This window comes from Protopterus annectens, chromosome 1.part1 (assembly GCF_019279795.1).
Source record: "Protopterus annectens isolate FY-2018-M chromosome 1.part1, PAN1.0, whole genome shotgun sequence".
Classification (NCBI taxonomy): domain Eukaryota; kingdom Metazoa; phylum Chordata; order Ceratodontiformes; family Protopteridae; genus Protopterus; species Protopterus annectens.
This window is the reverse complement of record NC_056726.1, coordinates 1,572,779,067-1,572,801,594: the sequence shown is the minus strand read 5'-3', so window position 1 is coordinate 1,572,801,594 and position 22,528 is coordinate 1,572,779,067.

Here is a 22,528-nt window from a genome sequence, read left to right as displayed (position 1 = left end):
AGGAAGCAATAGTCAGGTGTCAGTACAACATGCATGTCAGTGCCTACAACACAGCCTGAAATATGACAGACATGCCAACCTTTACACTCACACAACAGTGCCCACAGCATACCAGCATGGTCCCCACCTTGAAAATCTGAAAGGGCTACGCCTACCTAACCTAACATTTTATAGCACTGTCCTGAAATCACAGTGAGAACTGCAATTACCACACAGCAGGCTGCATGCAATTAGTAAATGCTGGCTAACAATTGGTGCAGAGGTCATCACATGCACATGTGCATATACCTACAAAAGCAGCCTGTACTCCCAGTCCACACATGCAATACTTTCATTGCAACATCCGGAGGGAGAGACACAGAGAGAGAGAGAGAAAAAAAAAACAGAAAAACCGAAAAAGAGACACAGAACAGCCACCGAAAATAAAACAATACAAAACAGCAAGCTAACCAGCAGCAAGCCATCACAAACAGCAGTGACAAACAAAGGTAATGTAAACTAATAATGTAATAGTCTACATACTGTGAACCCTCCATATGTGTTAGCAGTCTGTATATATATATATATATATATATATATATATATATATATATATATATATATGAAGATTTGCATAGGGCAGGGGACATACTGCAACTGTTAGTGAAGGCTAGACATACATATGTATGTGAAGGATGCTATGTGCACATATCAATGTAGGTTGTAGTGCAACGTACAATGTAGGTTGTACAGTAATGGATGTTTAGCAGTATGTTAGTGTGTGTATTCGTATGTGTGAATAAAAAGATATATATATATATATATATATATATATATATATATATATATATATATATATATATATATATATATTATATGTATATGTATGTATATTTATATATGTATCTATATATAATATGCATATATGTATACATAGATAGAGAGGGATGTAGAAATAGATAGACCCAGAATGATACCACAGTACAAGGACAAAATGATTGACTTCAACAATTGGCTAAGCTTCTGGTGTCATTCTAAGGAGATCCAGTATTTGTCTGCCTGGGACGACATGATCGACAGTCCACGATGCTGTGCCAGAGATGGCCTGCACCTGTCACCCTTAGGATTCCGGATACTGGCTAAGACTCTTGCCACCCCTATAGTGCCTTTTTTAGGCAAGGTTCAAATGACAAATTCACCACCGCAACCGGTGACATCTGTGCAGTGACAGAGACCTGGTTCAAAGCTCCAGAGAGCACCCCTGCATTACCAGGCTTCAATTCATACCACACCTTTTGGCCACCTAACCCAGAAAGAAGCACTAAAGGTGGAGACGTGTCCATATTCATTAAGGATATCCACACCTCCAGGCTAGTTGCACAGCATAATGCATCCGAGATTATCCAAGTGCAACTAACTCTGGGCAAGACCGCAATCCAAATTGTAGCTTGCTACAGACCCCCCACCATGCCCCAGGATTCACACTCCTCATTTCTTGATACACTGGAAATTATTAGGGTACAACCCAACACCCTAATAATGGGCGATTTCAACTACCCCACCGTTAACTGGGAAAACTACTCATGTACCAACTCTTTTGCTCAACGTTTTCTAGAATTCATAAATACCATCGCCTTGGATCAACTTATCCACACCCCCACCAGGGGCAGCAATATCGTAGACTTGGTCATCACCAACATGAGAAACCGGTGTTCCACACCAGAGGTCAATTCCTCGTTGGTCAGATCCGACCACAAGCTAATCAGCCTAGACATCCACATCCCACCCCCAGCCCCAATTAGGGAAACCATCGTAACAAACGTCTCAAAAGTCAACTTCACACTTCTTAAGACAGAAGTGGCAAACTTCAAGACACCCATGCAGACGGACAATAGAGGTATGACTGCCGAATCCTACACAAATGCACTTTATAAGCACTTACACGAATGCATGGATCATGCTATCCCTAACAGAACCAGGATATTATCCTCCAGACAAAGGAAGCCAATCTGGTGGTCCCCTGCCATAAACAAACTGTACAACAGAAGAAAGAAACTGTTGCAAAAATAAGTAAAATCCCATGACTGGAGGAACTCCCTGGTCAACCTCGGTAAGAAGCTGAGATCCCTCATAAAATCCTCCAAAGCTAGTTACGAAAACAAAATCGCCACTGACTCTAAAGACAACCACAAAGCATTCTATAGCTATGTCAAGAATCTAAATGGGAACACTCAGATCTGCTCTGAGTTACAGCATAATGGCACTAAATATACAGAACCAACTGATATTGCCAACATCCTAGCAGATAGGTTCAGTGCTAACTTTACCCCCCTCTCACCCCCTAGAGGGCACATCTCTATACTGGAAGAATGCAAAGTTCCTATAAACACGGCTGCACAGGTAAAAAGCACACTCTCCAAAGCCAAGAACACAGCATCCATGGGACCTGACAATATCCCAGGCTGCGTTCTAAACGAACTACAGAATGAACTGGCACCCTACCTAAGTACCATGTTCAATCATAGCCTCACCTCAGGCTTTGTACCCACTGAATGGCGCACCGCGACAGTTATCCCACTCCACAAAGGGGGAGCCACGACGGACCCCAGTAACTACTGCCCCATTAGCCTGACGAGCCTGGTCTGCAAGGCCATGGAACGTATCATCATGGAACTCATAAACAAAGACATTGGTAATCTCCAAACTCTGGACCCTACTCAGTTTGGATTTGTAAAAGGCAGATCATGTCTCCTACACCTGATTGACTTCTTTGAAGCAGTCACCAAAGCCATAGATGATGGTAAAATGGTTCACACAGCTTATCTAGATCTCGCCAAGGCTTTCAACACCATCCCCCACTCTGGAATTATAGATAAGCTCACTAAACTAGGTATAAATCCCTATGTCATAAGATGGGTTGCCAACTGGCTCACGGACAGAACCCACACTGTAAAAGTAGCGTATTCCAAATCCGACATCAGACCAGTGACAAGTGGAGTACCACAGGGTTCAGTCCTGGGTCCTCTCCTGTTTGGTATCTACTTCTCTGAAGTGCAGACCAACACAGAAGGTCTTTGGCTAACAAAGTTTGCAGATGACTGCAAACTAGGAGCCATAATTGCAACTCCTAACGATGTGGGCAAACTACAAAAGGGCCTCACTGAGACAGATACCTGGTGTCAAAGCCATGGCCTGAAGCTCAATGCCAAAAAGTGTATTGTCATCCCCTTTGGTAAAACCTCTGTACCCATGAACTACCACATAGCTGGTAGTCTACTTAATGCCAAAAATGTGATAAAAGACCTTGGGACACAGATGGACAGTAGTCTCTCCTTTGATAATCACATCGCCACAGTGGTCAGGAAATCCTTCTATGTGGCTCTTCTCATCACAAAAGGATTCTCATCCAGAAAAAAGAGGTCATTGTTCCCCTCTACTCATCACTTATTAGACCCATTATAGAGTACAACACCCCTTTTTGGTATGTACCTCACAAGACATCTACAACAACTGGAAAGACCACAGAAATACCTCACAAAGAGGATTACTGGCCTCAAACAGATGCCCTATGCAGACCGTCTCAAAAAACTACAGTTTTACTCCATCGCATATCGCCTACTCAGGGGCGATCTCTGCCTAACATACAAAGCTATGTCAAACCCAGAGCTGTTGGACATGCTCCACTTAAAGAAATCCCAATCCCTCTGAGCTACACGCTCTAGGGACATTAAACTTGTCACCACAATAAACAGAACATGCTGGAGGGATAGATTCCTGTCTCAGAGACTTCCCATACTCTGGAACAGACTACCTATCTATGTCAAACAGAGCTCCTCATTAGCACTCTTCAAGAAAAATCCTGATGATTGGATGGAAAATGGGAAATTCACCCCGGGGATCACTTCTGTGGCTCTGCTCGACAGGGGCGTAGGAAAATACTTTTCTTGGGTGGCGAAAGCCAGGGTACATTTATTGGCTAGGCTTGTATGGGCCCTAGGGCCGATAGCCTAGTACCTACCTATGAACCTATGAACATATATAGATAGATAGATAGAATATGTATATGCATATATTATGTAATAGACACATACATATATAGATATATATATAGATACATACACATATACAGACAGATATGAATGTCTACAGATATGTATGTATATGAATCTCTCTCTCTCTCTCTCTATATATATATATATATATATATATATATATATATATATATATATATATATATATACACATATATATATATATATATACTGAGAGAGGCACATGTGTGCAGATGTATTGCAACAGGTGCCTGGTGACAAGGGCATGGACTGAACACCAGTGTGGATACAGGAGTACCATACCCCATTCCAAAACACTTACACCACTAACCACCACATATGTGGTTGCCTGCCTACTACTGGATGTGTCAGGAGGGAACATGGGAAACAAGTGTACAGTAGCCTCCCCTTTGATATTCACAGTGGCACACCAGTCTTGTAATACCTGTACATGGTACGTGTCAGCAGAAATGGTGTGTCAGCTAGTGAAATGTAGGTCACTGTACCCCTCTACACCTCACAATGTCCTACACAGTATGTACCTCCCATGACAACTACAGAAAGGGAGAAGGACACAGTCATACCTAACTTCTTCTTCTTTTGGCTTTTTCCCGGTTAGGGGTCGCCACAGCGGATCACCTTGTCCGCACATTGATTGGCAGTGGAGTTTTATGGTGTCGAGTTACACAGTCATACCTAACAAACAGTGACAATGCCCTCAAACACATTACCTATGCAGAGTGACTGACAAAACCACAGATAGAGTGCCTCTCAAACTACCTACACAGAGGTTACCACTGCTGGATATACATAGTTAAGTCACACCCATAACAGTTGTCCAACAACCATGGTAACACCTCACAATACCCCCAGCCTAAATGACCTATGTCTGTCATCCTTGGCACCGCAGTAAAGAGCACATGGTGGAGGTACAGGTTCCTACCCACAAATAAGCCATACCCTGAAGTAAACCACCCAGCATTAAGAAGCAAGGCTCCCCATTAGTAGATGTCAGACATACCCCTGTTGAATGTTATGCAGATAGGTAGTATGCCATATGAGTCACCCTGTGTAACTGTTTGACAGGAACAAGTACAATCACATTACATGTGTCCCAAGGGGCAGGGTAGCATAACAGTATGCTGCTGTAGGCCCAAGCCCAATAGCATACTACCTGTCTATGACACAATGCACACACACATGTACTCATTGCAATACCAACTATGTGAGGTGGAATGAGTGTGCCACTGACTATGTGCAAGGTCTGTAATGGTGTGATTGCTCAGCATGACTTTGTGTCTGTCATGGTAGTGTGTGTCCTTGGTGTGAGGCCAGAGAAAGATGTGTCAGGTATTGGGATACAAACATATGTTGTGCTGTGATTCCCTGTATGTGACTGTGGTGTAGGTATGGTTATGGCAACAAAGACTACTGTGCATTACCAGTGAAATTTGTACTGTGCATTGCATGCATTGCATGGATTGACAATGTTCCCCATACATTACCTTGATACAAACCCCCAGTGTGAGGCTGTGCATTGGACCTCAAACAGTGTGCCGACTGATGGAGTATACTTGTTTGCTGTATGGAGTGTGCCAGGCACTGTCACACAGTTGTCGGCTGAGCAGTGATATGTGGTCATTTACATGTGTATCCCCCAATAGACAGACAGATGCTATATATGGCAGTTCAGTGATATCACTACAGTAGAGTATTATGTGTGCCATATCACTTGCTCACATATTTTTCTTTTCCTTCCAGGGCAATGGTGCACCAGCGCAACCCCACGTACTCTGCTGCAGAGGAAGAGGAGATACACCAGAGCCTGGTGCGGGATTTTGCCACACTCTTTTCCCGCACCAGCCAGTACCAGCAGGAGAGGGCTGCACTGTGGCAAGACCTTGTCAGTCGGGTAAATGACATAGGCATGCATAACCGGACATATGATCAGGTACGCCATCACTGCAGTGATTTAATTAGAAATGTCCGTCAACGTGCATCTGATATCCACAGGCAACAGCTTGCCACAGGTGGTGGGGCGGCTATACACCCCCCCTCACCAGACTGAAGGGGCTCCTCCTAAGTGTTGTGGCTCCAGCCCAACAACAACAACATCCGCACACATGTGTAATGATGGATGCTGGGGCCACCCAGCAGGAGGACTTGCAGCGTGCAGGTAACATGCCATATCTATAGTTGACTGTTCTCTACACTGGTAGTTTATGCATGTGTGAGGTGTGTACTGTGTTTGTAGCTGTTATCCTGGTAATCATTGTGCAAGAGTGATATTCTCAATATCGGCAGTAGACCTGTGAAAGCCAACTGTTGTACTACTGAACTGTATCATACTCACAGTATCAATGGCACAGTTGTGCCCACTGACAATAAATGTCTTATTTGTGCAGGTCCCTCTGGTATAACAGCAAGGCAGCCAATCCATGCTGGCGAGTGTGTAATAACAATCCTTTAATACTAATGATAATAATAGTAATAATACCCTGAAATGGTATTGCTATGTGTTTGATTGCAGGTGTGTTTGTGTCTGTGTGTTTGTATCTCATGTACTGAGGAGTGTGAATGTGTGCATGTGTGCATGTGCCCATGTGTGCATGTGCGCATGTGTGCATGTGTGGTAACATTGTGTACACATTGTAAACTGTGTTTCCTGTCTTCCTCTCACAGATTCTGGTGCTGCTCTGGTGGTGTGCAGCAGGGAACCTGAATCTGCTGCTGGGGATAGTGATAATGATGATACCTGTGTAATGGCACAGGAAGGTGTGCCAGGGTCCGTTGTTGGTCAGCCAATCGACAGTACACAGCTGTCAACCCCATCAATGTGCACAGTCAACCTGCCAATACATCCATTGTCACCAATATCCCTAGGTGATGGACAGCATACAGTGGGCATTGACCAGGGTAATGTGGTATCAGTGGCACATGCATCCCCTCACAGCAGCCATGGCCAGAGTCCTGACATGGTACCACACAGGCAGATGTCCAGGGGTTCTCGTGGGAGCATCCGTGGTCACACTGCCCCTGTCAGACGTGACCACAGAGGTCTTTCAACCTCAGCTATGTTCCGGGCTGTAATGCAGGCACAGTCACGTATGGAACGGTACACCAGACAGGGTCTGAGGGAGCTGAGAGCACATTGCACTGCTATGAATGACACTATGCGTGACGTTGCGGCTGCCATCTGTAATTTCACCGAGGTCATTGACAGACATTGGGGGGATACATTAGATCTGTTCCACAACTACATGTCCATGAGCCAGGGCAACTCAGGACAGTTGAGGCATCGACGTGGATGAATGCCAGCAACAGCAGCAGCTGGCATTCGTCGCGGACGACAACAAACCCGCGGCCGCTCCCATAGTGCCAGTACCAGTCCCAGCAATGCTGGGTCTGTACTGTCATCAGACCGCCCTAGGAGACCACATGCACGTGGCTCTGGACAGTCCCAGCAGGGACATGTCTCCAGTCATCAACCACCTGCTTCTGATGACAGTACCCAGTCTGGCTTAGTACCTGATACTGTCCGTAGCACCCCTGCCAGGCACAGGTACCATGTCCATGGCCAGAGACAGTGATCTGTATGACCTGGCAGGTACAGTCTGTGGCTGTCCACAAACACCTGTATATGGCAGCCACAAGGTGGAACTGTGTGCATGCATACCCACATGCATAATGCTAACACCTAGGGCTAACACATACACACACACACTGCATCAACATTGCCCCATCTTCTACGGTTGTCCCTCACTAACACACACACACACATACATGTCGATTGGTTGTATCAGTGGCAGACTCAGGCATACCAAGTACACACCCTGTGCATATGATGAAACTGTGCCACCTCCTGCAATCTGTAACATCGATGCAGGACTGGTTAACATGGTGCTGATGCACAGGGTGACTTCATAGAAGTGTAGTAATATTATCATGTTGTCAACTGTACATTGTAATGATATCATTGTGGGTATATCCCAGCATGCCTGATGCATTAACAGTATGATTGTCATTGTATTGTTTGGTACACCCCTATTAATTAGCATAGTGTAATGTCTGCACATATTTGCATTCTGGTGGTAAGGCTGTAAACAGAAGGCCACCTACATAGGTACCACAGGGGATAAGAAAATGGAAGTAATGATACTCAATGGTGGACATGTAAACCGCAAGATGCATGCAGTACAACCTCTACTCTGCATGGAGAATGCTGATATCTGTGCAGTAATAGACAACAGGTTCAAGACTCCCAAGAGCACCCTAGCACTACCAGGTTACACCTCATACCATGCTTGACAGCCCCAAAACACACAACTAACTATGACAGGAGGTGAATCTCATTAAATGTCAGGGATACTGTGGTGGCAGGACAGGTAGCATACAGCCTACTAAGTTGGGAACTGCTGATTGAGGGCTCAGTGTCTGTTATTCTAAATGTGTATTAGTTCTGGTTTAAGCACTTGGGCTTCAGGCCAGTTATTTTACATTACGAAGGTTCATGGTCTGCACTCTTGTGGGAGGAGAGGCTGGACTCTGCCTGTCTGAGCTGGGAATTTCTGGTTAAAGGCTTATAGTGCCTGCATATTTGAACTGTTTCTTACTGAAATTGGTACACCTTGTTTGCTGTAGCATAGACTATATCCATGCCTGCTGAATGTAGCTTTGTTTGTATGCTTGTTTGCTTGTTATTTCCCTGAAACACTAATTCCACCTGAAACGCAGCTTTACAGTGCCTTTGTGGAGCCCTAGTGACATCTGCATTGCTTACTGTACGTGTGTCCTTGTTTCACTTGACAGAAAGTTACTGTTTGTCATTTATGCATTTAAGTTACCTGTAACACATTGCATTTGAGTTACCTGGCACTTGCTCACTAAAGCATTTATATATGCCAGCACTAACAAATTAAAAGCACTACACCCTCACAAACTCACCTTGAGTACCTTGTTCCCCATTGGCCCTTTCTGTTGTTAATTATAAAGGAATTCCCAATACTATTCTAGCATGTCCAAAGGTCAGTTGTCAATCTCCTCTCCGGTCCAGCTGGTGAATCTGGGAATCTAGAGGCAATGTTACAACTGCCTCATGTACACAGACAACCCTCTCCTCCTCCCAACAAATTCCAACACATGTGAGAGATGCAACCATATAGCCAAACTGCAGGCTAAGCTCTCTCAACTCAGTACTGGCAAAACCTGTCAGGAGGAGAAGGAAACCACAGTCACTACAATTCCAGTCTCACATAGACCTACCACGACAGCAATCCAAACAAATAAACACACGAAAACATACTCGGAGTCTCTAAATAAAATTCTGCCTAAGCAGCAGACACCTCCAAAGCAGACACACAAGCAACCGCTACCCCAGAACAGAACGCGTGCAACACATAGCTCACAAAGCCAGTGTGCCGAACAGTCACAGCACGTAAGGCTAAACAACACACCTGCTACACTTGTGATAGGTGCCTCTATCATCAGGTACACTGACGTCCCACTCACCAGGCTGAACAAGGAGAAGATCATGGTGAGATGCCTGTCAGGCGCTATGATCTGCCACATAACACAAGCACACAGGTCACTCCAAGGCATGTACAAATATGACTCAGTCAGTGTCCATGCCAGTGTGAATGACCTGAGACGTACCTCCCTGGACTACATGATAAGAGACATAGAGGAGCTCTCTGAGCATGTGGCCCAGACTGGTATGACCCTGACCTTGAGTAGCATCTTACCCTCACCAAGAGTGATGCCACAATATGTAGACAAGATGATCAATTTCAACAACTGGCTTATGTTTCAGTGTCATTCAAAGGGGATCCAATGCCTGTCAGCCTGGGATGACATGCTCGACAAGCCACAATGCTTTGCTAGGGACGGCTTGCACCTGTCACCCATGGACTTTCGGATATTGGCAAAGGCTCTTGCTACCCCCATAGTGCCTTTTTTAGGCAAGGCTCAAAAGACAAGACCACCTCCATAGGTATCACAAGGGATAGGAAACTAATAGTAATGCTACTCAATGCCAGCAGTGTAAACCTCAATATGCATGCACTGGAAACTGTCCTTAGCATGGAGAACATCAATATCTGTGCAGTAACAGAATCCTGGTTCAAGGCCCCCAAAAGCACCCCAGCACTGGCAGGTTATGCCTCATACTATGCTTGTCAGCCCCAAAACTTGCACTGAAACAGAACAGGAGGGGGAGTATCAATATTCATCAAAGATACGCACACCTCCAGGTTGGTGGCACAGCACGAAGCATCAGAGACTATCCATGTGCAACTAACAGTGGGTAAGACTGCCTTCCAGTTCATAGCCTGGCACAAACCACACTCCCAAACCCAGGTAACCCACTTGGCCTACTTAAGAATACATGAATATCTGCAGGTGTCTCCAAACAACAATATATTGGGCAGCCTCATTTACCCACACATAGACTGGGAGCATTACTGTAGCTCCAACACCCTAGGTGTAAGGTTCCTAGAATCCATACACTCAATTGCTACGGAACAACTTGTTACCACTCCCACAAGAGGGGAAAACATGCTGCACCTGTTCATCACCAACATGTGGACTATATGCTCCAGACCAGAAGTGTATCCCTCGCTGGTAAGATGACACCATAGACTACTCTCACTGTATATTCACATACCAAATGCAGCCCCTGCACAGAAAATCACAGTCATAAAGTTGTGTAATGCAAATTACATGTATTCACATGAGGCAGGCTTCACACATGGGAACTATTTACGGTCACAGGTACATATGTCTATGTGGCACACACATACCTCATGTGTGCATTGACATTACTGATATGATCTATGTCATACAATATTAAGAGCAACACCCCACACACATGGACAAACTGTGTGACAAAAACACACATGGCATTTGTAAGATTCAAACCCCTACCTAACTATGTTATGACACTTGAGAGAGACGCATTAGCAGAGTGCGCTATTCGCATAACTGGGAGGTTTCCCTTCTCCTGCTATACTTATAGGGTGCTGACATCATCAGTGTTTAGAAAGAGGAATGTGCATCATGTAGTGTGTTCTTCTAGTTGCCAAAAGGGACATTTCTTTCACACAGAATTGCACACACACTAACCCCCCTCACCCAAACACACACACTGAGCATTTGCAGGATTCAAAGCCCTACCTAGCTATGTTATGACACTTGAGAGAGATGCATTAGCAGAGCGTGCTATTGGCATTACTGGGAGGTTTTTCTTCTCCTGCTATACTTATAGGGTGCTGACATCATCAGTGTTTAGAAAGAGGAATGTGCATCATGTAGTGTGTTCTTCTAGTTGCCAAAAGGGACATTTGTTTCACACAGAATTGCACACACACTAACCCCCTTCACCCAAACACTGAGCATTTGCAGGATTCAAACCCCTACCTAACTATGTTATGACACTTGAGAGAGACACATTAGCAGAGCACGCTATTCGCATTACTAAGAGGTTTCCCTTCTCCTGCTATACTTATAGGGTGCTGACATCATCAGTGTTTAGAAAGAGGAATGTGCACCATGTAGTGTGTTCTTCTAGTTGCCAAAAGGGACATTTTTTTCACACAGAATTGCACACACACTAACCCTCCCTCACCCAAACACACACACACTCAGCATTTGCAGGATTCAAACCCCTACCTAACTATGTTATGACACTTGAGAGAGACATATTAGCAGAGCGCGCTATTCGCATTACTGGGAGGTTTCCCTTCTCCTGCTGTACTTATAGGGTGCTGACATCATCAGTGTTTAGAAAGAGGAATGTACATCATGTAGTGTGTTCTTCTAGTTGCCAAAAGGGACATTTCTTTCACACAGAATTGCACACACACTAACCCCCCCCTCACCCAAACACATACTCAGCATTTGCAGGATTCAAATCCCTACCTAACTATATTATGACACTTGAGAGAGACGCATTAGCGGAGCGCGCTATTCGAATTACTGGGTATCTGTATTTCTCCTGCAGTATTTATAGGGTGCTGACATCATTATTTATATAGAAGTATGTACATCTATTACTATCTGTCAGTTAGGGAGATAGCATATATATGCATTAACAGCCACCTACGTCAGGGTCAGATATGCACATCAGCACTGCCAGGTTATGTTTTATACCATGCTTCGTGACCACAGGACCTGTAACACACAACACAACCAGTTCAGACCACCCCTCCCATATCCAGGATACACACTTTGCTTCCCTGGGAACAGTGTAGGATATGAAGGTGTTCACATACACCATTACAGTGGTTAACGTCAGGTACAGGTATATTGTGTGGGGGAACTACTCAGGCCTCAACAACATCACCCTACAGCCACTACAATTTGTGAATCCATGTGCTATGGCAGGACCACTCACCACAGCCACAAGGGGGAATACATATTGGACCTGACCGTCTGCAACATGGGGACTGTATGTTCCACACCAGAGGTAGACCACCATTGTTAATATCTGACCATACCCAACTTTCCCTGGACATCCATATCCCATCCCCACCCCCAGCAAGGAAGTCACTGCAAACAAAGTATTTATCAAAAGCAGACTTTGCACTTGTGAAGACTGGGGTGGAAGACTTCAAAGGACCCATGCTGGGGGATTATACAGGCCACTCTACATAATCCTTGACAATAGCATTCTATGAGCATCTGGAAGGTTTGCATTGATCATGCTATCCCAAATAAACCCATGACTCCTCCACAACAGGAGACCTGTCTGGTGTACACCAGACATATATAAGCTGTACAACAGAAGGAGGGAGCTAATACATTACAGAGCAATATCCCACAGAGGGAGGATGCCTCTGAACAGTATTGGCACGACACTTCAATCCCTCAAACTCATCACGTCAAAGTGTTGACAGTGACATTGTCCAGACACTGCAGATAAGGCTCCCCTCAGTCTGTAATTGACACCCAATTACTGTTATAAGTCCTTGCCAACCGTCTTCCAGCAAACACCAGCCACATGGATGTGACATTGCAAATTCAACCCCTGGGATCTCCACTGTGTCCCTGCTTGACGGAGGCACAGCACACTAGCCTTAAACGGTGCCTTCTGTGACCTACTTTACAGAGGCACAGTAGCCTACTGTACTGGGGAGGCAGATGCCAAGCACACTCTGGCTAAGCTTGTATTCCCTAGGGCAAACAGCCTAGTATTGACCTCTATACCCATATGTTTAATTTTCAGATGCACAATATTTGTTGCTGATAAACTGTTTGCAGGTCTTTATTGCCATAGCTTTCCCTGTTTCTATGAACAACTTGTGTATCTGTGGAAAATGTTTGAATATGAGAGGGATCCACTATTTAAGTTATGTCTCTGTAGTCATTTAACTGTGTGCACTGGGCAGATTGCTGTATTGTGGTTGGTTCCTGGATTAACACATACAAATACCAGATATGTGTGGCCAACTGCTAAACTGAGACATGGCCTAATTGTGTGAGCATGCCCAGTTCAGGCTTTCCATGGCTTGTTGCCTGACATATGTCTCATTTATCAAAGTGTGCGTGCATGCCCAGTGTGAGCTTTCCATATGTTGAAATCTGCAGTCCACCACATTTGTGGTTGTGTGTGAACTTCAACAATATTTCACATTTATAGTTGTGTGTTGTGAGTCATGTTGTGTACTTACTGCCCAACTGCTTTGTGTCTGAACCCAACAGGGATTATATTGTGCCTGCAGGGTTTCCATGGGATAGTTTGCATACAGTTGTCAACATCCTTTCATACTGACCAAACACTGTAATATCGTATAGTGTACTGGTTCAGTACTTTCACTGTGGTGGACAGTATCCTGGGTTTCAGTCCTATCACTGCTTTAAATATTCATAGTGAGCACACCAGACTGGTTAAGGGCCAGTTGTGCACATATGACCATGTTGCATTTTGTTCGGATATGGACTACTTAAACCAGGCTTGTCCAACATTGGTAGTGTATTCCACAACTTGGGTGGACATTGACAAACACTAGCGATGTGCCCTAGGCCATTTCTATTGCTAGTCAGAGAGTGTGTTTGTCCATCAACACACATTGTAACTGGATTTTGACATGACATATTTCAAGGTTAGTATACTGTGCCTCTGTCTACCCGTGACATAACAGTGATACCCAGGGTAAACCTACCATCTCCCATCCACTCATCAAGATTCATGTTGAGGAGAGTCAATGAGGGACTCTCTGGCTAACCTGTACTGGGAGTTTACTCAAGAGTGGAGGGAGCTTCTGGGTTATGGATCAATCACTACAGCATGTCCTATGTACGTCAGTGCTGGGGTTCAGGTCTCTCATGTGCATAGCTCACTGGCATTCAGATTGTACAAGGTGCAGCATGTTCATTGATTCCAGCTTGGACATGGCTTTATACATCAGGCACAGATTGCCTCTGGGTAGGCAGTATGGCACTGAGTGGAGCTGCAGTTTGTTTCATCAGGCAACACATGGCGTCTGTTCGAGCTCTTTGATCCTCCTGGTGAGGTACTTTTGGGGTCTTTCCAGTTGTTGGAGGTGTCTGCTGAGGTACATCCCACAGGGGCCATTGTACTCAATTGTGAGGCTGATGAAGGATGACTGAAGAGGCACAATGACCTCCCCTGATCTAGATGTGACTACCTTCATGATTAGGTGGGTATATGGTATGTTTCTGTAACCACTACAGCCACATGGTTGTCAAATGCAAGATATCTATCAACTTGTGTCCCCAGGTCTCTTATTACTTCTAAAGTACTTAATGGGTTAACACCTATGTGGTAATTGGTGGGCACTTACTGTTTATCCACAGGGGATGACTATACACTTTTCTGCAATTAGCTTGATGACATGGCTCTGGCACCAGTTGGCTGTTTCTATGTGGCCCTTTTGTAGGATGCTTGTGTCAGCTGGAGGGTCAGATATAGGTTCATAGGTTCATAGGTTCATACTAGGCTATCTGCTCTGGGGCATTTATAAGCCTAGCCCGATTGTGTTTGGCTTACGCCACCCCTTGATTTGAGTATACTGTGCCCTTTTTAAAGTTTAGTTTACTGTGCCTCTGTCTAATAGTGACACGGAAGTAATCCCCGGGACAAACCTACGATCCCCCAACCACTCATCAAGATTCTTCTTGAAGAGAGTCAGTGAGGTGCTCTGCCTAACATGAATTGGAATTCTATTCCAGAGCGAAGGGAGCCTCTGAGTTATGAATCTGTCCCTCCAGCATGTTCTATTTATTTCTGTGCTGAGGTTCAGGTCCCTCGAGCGAGTGGCTCTAAGGGATTTAGATTTACTGAGGTGGAGCATGTCCATTAATTCTGGGTTGGACATAGCTTTATATGTCAGGCATAGATCACCTCGAAGTAGGCGGTATGCAACTAAGTAGAGCTGGAGTTTTTTTAACCGAGCAGCATATGGCATCTGTTTGAGTCCCTTGATCCTCCTGGTGAGGTACTTTTGGGGTCTTTCTAATTGCTGCAGGTGTCGGGTAAGGTACATCCCAAAGGGGGGCATTGTATTCTATGATGGGTCTGATGAGGGATGAATAAAGGGGCACGATTACCTCTCTTGATCTAGATGTGAATCCTTTCATGATGAGGTGGGCTATGTAGAAGGTCTTTCTAACCACTTTGGCAATGTGGTTGTCAAAGGAGAGATTGCTATCAACTTGGGTCCTCAGATCCCTAATTACTTTCTCTGTACTTAATGGGTTACCACCTATGTGGTAATTTGTGGGCACATTGTTTTTGCCAAAGGGTATGACTATACACTTTTTGGCATTTAGCTTTAGACCATGGCTCTGGCACCAGTTATTCATCTCTGCAAGACCATTTTGAAGGATGTTTGTGTCAGCTGGAGAGTCGATTATGGCGCCCAGTTTGCAGTCATCTGCGAACTTGGTGAGCCATAGTCCTCCCACGTTGGCCTGTACCTCAGAAAAGTAAATACCGAACAAGAGAGGTCCCAGGACAGAACCTTGTGGGACGCCACTTGTGACCGGTTTCGAGTCTGACATGGCTCCAGCAACTCTGACTCTGTGGGTTCTGTCTTTGAGCCAGTTTGTGACCCATCTTGTGACATAGGGGTTTATATTTAGGCTGGACAGCTTATCTATGATGCCCGAGTGGGGTATTGTGTCAAATGCCTTTGCGAGGTCGAGATAGGCTGTGTGGACTACCTTCCCTTCATCTATGGCCTTGGTGACTGTTTCGAAGAAGTCGACCAGGTTCAAAAGGCAGGATCTGCCCTTGACGAAGCCAAATTGGGTAGGATCTAGTGTCTGTAGGTCCCCAATGTCTTTGTTTATGAGTTCCATGATGATCCTCTCCATAGCCTTGCAGACTAGGCTAGTCAGACTTATGGGGCGATAGTTTCCAGGGTCCGCAGAAGCGCCACCTTTGTGGAGTGGGACCACTGTTGCTGTACTCCATTCTTTGGGCACATATCCTGTAGTGAGGCTGAGAATGCACAGCAGTTTTACTTGAGGGATTAGTTCTTCTTGGAGTTCATGTAGGACGCAACCCGGGACGCCATCTGGTCCCATGGAAGCAGTGTTTTTTGCTTTGGAGAGGGCGGCCTTCACCTGAGCATCAGAGATGTTTGGGAGGCTGCACTCTGCCGGGATAGATACTTGCTCTTTTGGGGGGGAGGGGGTGGAGAAGTTTGCACTGAACCTGTCTGCCAGGATATTGGTGATGTCTGTGGGTTCAGTGTATTTTTTGTCGCTTAGAATCAACTCAGAACAAGTCTGGGAGTTGCATCCCAGGTTCCTAACATAACTGAAAAAAGCCTTATGATTGTCTTTAGTGTCCTGTGCAATTTTTCTCTCGAAGCTGGCCTTGGAGTATTTTATGAGGGATCATAATTTTTTGCTAGTACTGATCAGAGATGCCTTCCCTTTTAGGGATTTTGCTCTATCATGTAGTAGCTTCCTCCTTCTGTTGTACAGTTTATTTATGGCTGGGGTCCACCAGACTGGACGCCTGCCTTTGGATGATTGGGTTTTGATTTTGTTTGGGATAGCATGATCGATGCATTCCTGGAGATGTCCGTAGAATGCGTTTATATAGGATTCTGCAGTTTGGGCCGTAGTTTCCACTGGCCCTGGGGCCTTGAAGGATTCCACTTCGGTTTTGAGAAGTGTGAAGTTCACTTTTGAGAAGTTTTTCACTGTGGTTTTCTGGGCTGGGGGTGGGGTCGGGATGTGGATATCCAGTGTAATTAATTTATGGTCTGATCTTACCAATGAGGGATATACTTCTGGCATGGAGCATAGAGTCCCCATGTTGGTAATGATCAGGTCTAGTATGTTTTCCCCTCTTGTGGGAGTGGTGACTAGTTGTTCCATAGCATTTGAGTTTATAAATTCCAGGAACCTTTGGGCTAAGGTGCTGGGGCTTGAGTAATGCTCCCAGTCTATGTTTGGGTAGCTGAAGTCGCCCAATATAATGGTGTTCGGAGAGAGCTTCAGGTTCTCCAATGTTTTCAGGAAAGCCGAGTGGGATTCCTGACTTTGAGAGGGTGGTCTGTAGGATGCTATAAAATGAAAAGCAGTCTTGCCCACTGTCAGTTGCACATGGATGGTCTCCGATACTTCATGCAATGCCACTAACCTGGAGGTGTGGATATCCTTGATAAATATGGAAACTCCCCCTCCTTTTGTGGTTCGGTTCGGGTTTTGGGGCCGAAAAGCATGATATGAGGTATAACCTGGTAGTGCTGGGGTGATCTCTGGAGCCTTGAACCATATTTCTGTCACTGCACAGATATCGATGTTCTCCATAGTGAGGAGAGCTTCGAGTGCATGCATCTTGAGGTTAAGACTTCTGGCATTTAGCAGCATTACCCTTAGTTTCTTGTTCCTTTTGCTGTCTATGGAGGTGGGTTTGACTTTTGAGCCTTGCCTAAAAAAGGCACTATGGGGGTGGCAAGAGCCTTTGCCAATATCCAAAAGCCCAGGGGTGACAGGTGCAAGCCGTCCCTAGCGAAGCAACGTGGCTTGTCGAGCATGTCATCCCAGGCTGACAGACACTGGATCCCCTTTGAATGACACCAAAATTTTAGCCAATTGTTAAAATCGATCATTTTGTCTTTATACTGTGGCATCATTCTAGGTGAGGGTAAGATGCTGCTCAAGGTCAGGGTCATACGCCTGGGCTACATGATCAGAGAGCTCCTCTATGTCTCTTTTCATGTAGTCGAGGGAGGTACATCTCAGGTCATTCACGCCAGCATGTACAATGACTGAGTCATATTTGTATTTGCTTTGTAGTGACCTGAGTGCTTGCGTTATGTGGCGAATCCTAGCGCCCGACAGGCAGCTCACTGTGACCTTCTCTTTATTCAGCCTGGTGAGCGGGACGTCAGTGTGTCTGACAATAGAGTCACCTATTACAAGAGTATCAGGTGTGTTATTCAGCCTTAAGGGCTGTGACTGCTTGGCACACTGACTTTGTGTGCTATGTATTGTACGTGTTTTGTTTTGGGGTAGCGTTTGCTTGGATGTCTGCTTTGGAGGTCTCTGTTGCTTAGGTAAATTTTTGTTTAGAGCCTCCGAGTATGTTTTTGTGTTTTTATGTGTTTGGTTCGCTGTTGTGGTGGGACTATGTGATACTGGAATTGTGTTGTGTGAGGTTACCTTCTCCTCCTGACTGGTTACACCAGTTTTGAGATGAGAGAGCTCAGCCTCCAGTTTGGCTATATGGTTGCATCTCTCACATATATTTGAACCTGTTTGGAGAAGGAGAGGGTTGTCCGTGTACATGAGACAGTTGTAACATTGCCTCAAAATTCCCAGATTCACCAGTTGGACTGGAGAGGAAACCATTGACTGACCTTTGGACATGCTAGAGTAATATAGTGAACTGAATTAAAATGGACCAATAGGGGACAAGGTAATCGTAGAGAGTATAAGAGTAAGTAGTGCTTATGGTTTATTAGTGCTAACTTGTAAAATTACTTATTTGGACCAGTGAGGGGCCTTAGAATGAGAATATGGTATTTAATTTGAGAGATAGAGCAGTTCTAAGGGAAAAAGTGAAGAGCAGACTTTGTGGAGTCAGGAATAGTTTAAACCCAATTAGGCGGCGCTGCCCGATGTTGCGCTATGCGCAAAAACGCACAAAACCACACAAAAGAGAGTTTTAAGAGAGGGAGATCAAGGAGTTAGGAATTGACCCAAAATGGCCAATAAAACTACAGTTTCAAGGCAGTAACCACTCCCACAGGGGCAGGCAGGCTGCTCAATGTTTATCACTGCCACTGATGAACACAGAGACTTCCCTTTAGCCCAAGCAAACAATGGCCATCAAGAAACTTACAAACAGTTCAGAACAGCAAATCTGTAACTGAACTTTTTTAAATCTCAGAAAAGTGGGCCAGTTTGTAGTCCTCTGCAAACTTGTTCAGACACAGTCCTTCCATGTTGGCCTGTACCTATGGGAAATATATACCAACAAGGGAGGTCCCAGGACCGAGCTTTGTGGGATGCCAGTTGTAGCTGTTTTGTAGTCTGCCATGGCTGCAGCATTTCTGACCATGTCATTTCTGTCCTTGGGGTGGTTTGCAACCCATCTACTGACATAGGGGTTTATATTTAAGCTGGTGAGCTTATCTATAATGAACACATGGAGTATTGTATGGAAGGCTTTTGCAAGGTCCAGACAGGCTGTGTGGACCACATTCCCCTCATCAATGGCCTTGATGACCGTTTCATATGAGTCAAACATGTTTAAGGGGCAGGATCTGCCCTTAAGAAAGCCACACTGGGTAAGGTCCAGTGTCTGTAGGTTCCCAATATCTTTATTTCTGAGGTCCATGATGATCCTTTCCATAGCTTTGCAGACCAAGCTTGTCAGGATTCTGGGGTGACAGTTTGCAGTATCCATTCAGGCACCACCTTTGTGGAGAGGGACCACTGTTGCTGTACACTGCTCTTTGGGTACTTGAATTGAGCAGTACTGTTATTTGGCGTTCCATTCTTCTTGGAGTTCATGTTGGACACAGCCCAGGACACCATCTCATACCATTGATGCTGTGTGTTTTGCTTTGAAAATGCTGGCTGTTACATCAGCATCTGCAATGTCAGGGGGCCAGCATTCTGCTGGGATAGATATTTGGCATTTTGGGGGGGGGAGTTTGCACTGAACCTGTCAGGTTGGATGTTGGCAATGTGTGTGGGTTTGGTGTATTGTTTGTAATATTTGGTAATTCAGAGCATATCTGTGAATTCCCAACAAGGTTCCTACCATCAGTTATGAAAGCCTTGTGTTTATCCTTAGTGTCCTGTACAATTTGTATCTTCATAGGTTCATAGGTTCATACTAGGCTATCTGCCCTAGGGCATTTATAAGCCTAGCCAGAGTGTGTGTGGCTTTCGCCACCCCTTGCTATGTGAATATTATGCCCATTTAGGGTTTACTTTACTGTGCCTCTGTCTAGACGTGACACAGTGAAGACCCCCAGTGTAAATCTACGATCTCCCATCCACTTGGCAAGATTCCTGTTGAAGAGAGTCAGTGAGGGGCTCTGCCTAACATGGAGTGGGATTCTGTTCCAGAGTGTAGGGAGCCTCTGGGTTATGAATCTGTCCCTCCAGCACATCCTATTTATTTATGTGTTGAGGTTGACATCTCTCGCGGCTCTGATGGATTTGGATTTTCTGAGGTGGAGCATGTCCATCAATTCTGTATTGGACATGGCCTTCTACATCGGGTATGCATCGCCTCTGAGTATGCAGTATGTGACTGCATACAGCTGGGGTGTTGTCAGCCAGGCAGCATATGACAAATGTTTGAGACCCTTTATCCTCTTGGTGAGGTACTTTTGAGGTCTTTCTAACTGCTGCAGGTGTCAGGTAAGGTACATCCCAAATGGGGCATTGTACTCAATTATGGGCCTGATAAGAGAAGAGTATAGGGGCACAATGACCTCTCTTGATGTAGATGTGAATCCTTTCATGACAAGGTGGCCAATATAGGTGGTCTTCCTAGCCACGTTGGCAATGTGAGTGTCACATGTGGGGTTACTGTCCACTTGTGTCCCTAGGTCCCTGATTACTTCTTCCATACGTAATGGATTACCACCTATGTGGTGATTTGTGAGTACCTTGTTTGGTATTTGGAGAGACATTCATACTCTCCAGTGTCTTCAGGAAGGCTGAGTGGTGTTCCTGGGTTTGAGAGGGTGGTCTGTAGCATGCTACAAACTGTACAGCAGTTTTGCCTACAGTTAGCTGCACATGGATGGTCTCTGATGCTTCATGCATTGTCAGTAACCTGGACGTGTGGGTATCTTTGCTCAATATGGATACTCCCCTCCTTTTGTGGTTTGGTCCAGGTTTTGGGGCCGAAAAGCATGATATGAGGTATAACCTGGTAGTGCTGGGGTGCTCTCAGGAGCCTTGATGCAGGTTTCCATCACTGCACAGACATCGATGTTCTCCATACTGGGGAGGGCCTCGAGAGCGTTCATCTTGAGGTTTAGACTTCTGGCATTGAGCAGCATTACCCTTATGTTTTTTCCACTTATGTTTTCTAGGGAGGTGGGTTTTTCTTTTCAGCCTTGCCTACAAAAGTCACTATGGAGGTGGCAAGAGCCTTAGCCAATATCCAGACGCCCAGGGGTGACAGGTGCAAGCCATCCCTGGCAAAGCAGCATGGCTTGTCAAGCATGACATCCCAAGCAGACACACATTGGATCCCATTGGAATGACACCAGTAATTGAGCCAATTGTTAAAGCTGATCATTCTGTGTTTGTACTGTGGCATCATTCTTGGTGGGGGTAGGATGCTGCTCAGGGTCAGAGTCATACTGGCCTGGCCTACATAATCAGAGAGCTCCTCTATGTCTCTTTTCATGTAGTCCAGGGAGGTACATCTCAGGTCATTCACACCAGCATGGACAATGACTGAGTCATATTTGTACTTGCTTTGGAGTGACCTGCGTGCTTGTGTTATGTGGCGGATTGTAGCAGCCTACAGGCAGCTTACTGTACCCTTTTTCTTGTTCAGTTTGGTGAGCGGGACATTAGTGTGTCTGACTATGGAGTCACCTATTACAAGTGTATCAGGCATGTTGTTTGTCCTTACGGGCTGTGACTGTTTGGCACACCGACTTTGTGTACTATGTGTTGCATGTGCTATGTTTGGGGTTGCTTGGGTGTCTGCTTTGGAGGCCTCTGTTGATTTGGTGGTTTTTAATTAGAGCCTCCGGGAATGTTTTTGTGTGTTTATGTCTTTGGTTTGCAGTTGTAATAGGTCTATGTGAGACTGGGTTTGTGGTGTGTGTGGTTACCTTCTCCTCCTGACTAGTTTAGACAGTACTGAGTTGAGAGAGCTCAGCCTCCAGTTTGGAGACATGGTTGCATCTCTCACATATATTTGTATTTCTTGGGGGAGGAGGGGGTTGTTTGTGTACATGGGGCAGGTGTAACATTGCCCAAGATTCACAGATTCAACTTGTTGTAGCTGGCCTTAGTGCATTTTATGAGTGGCC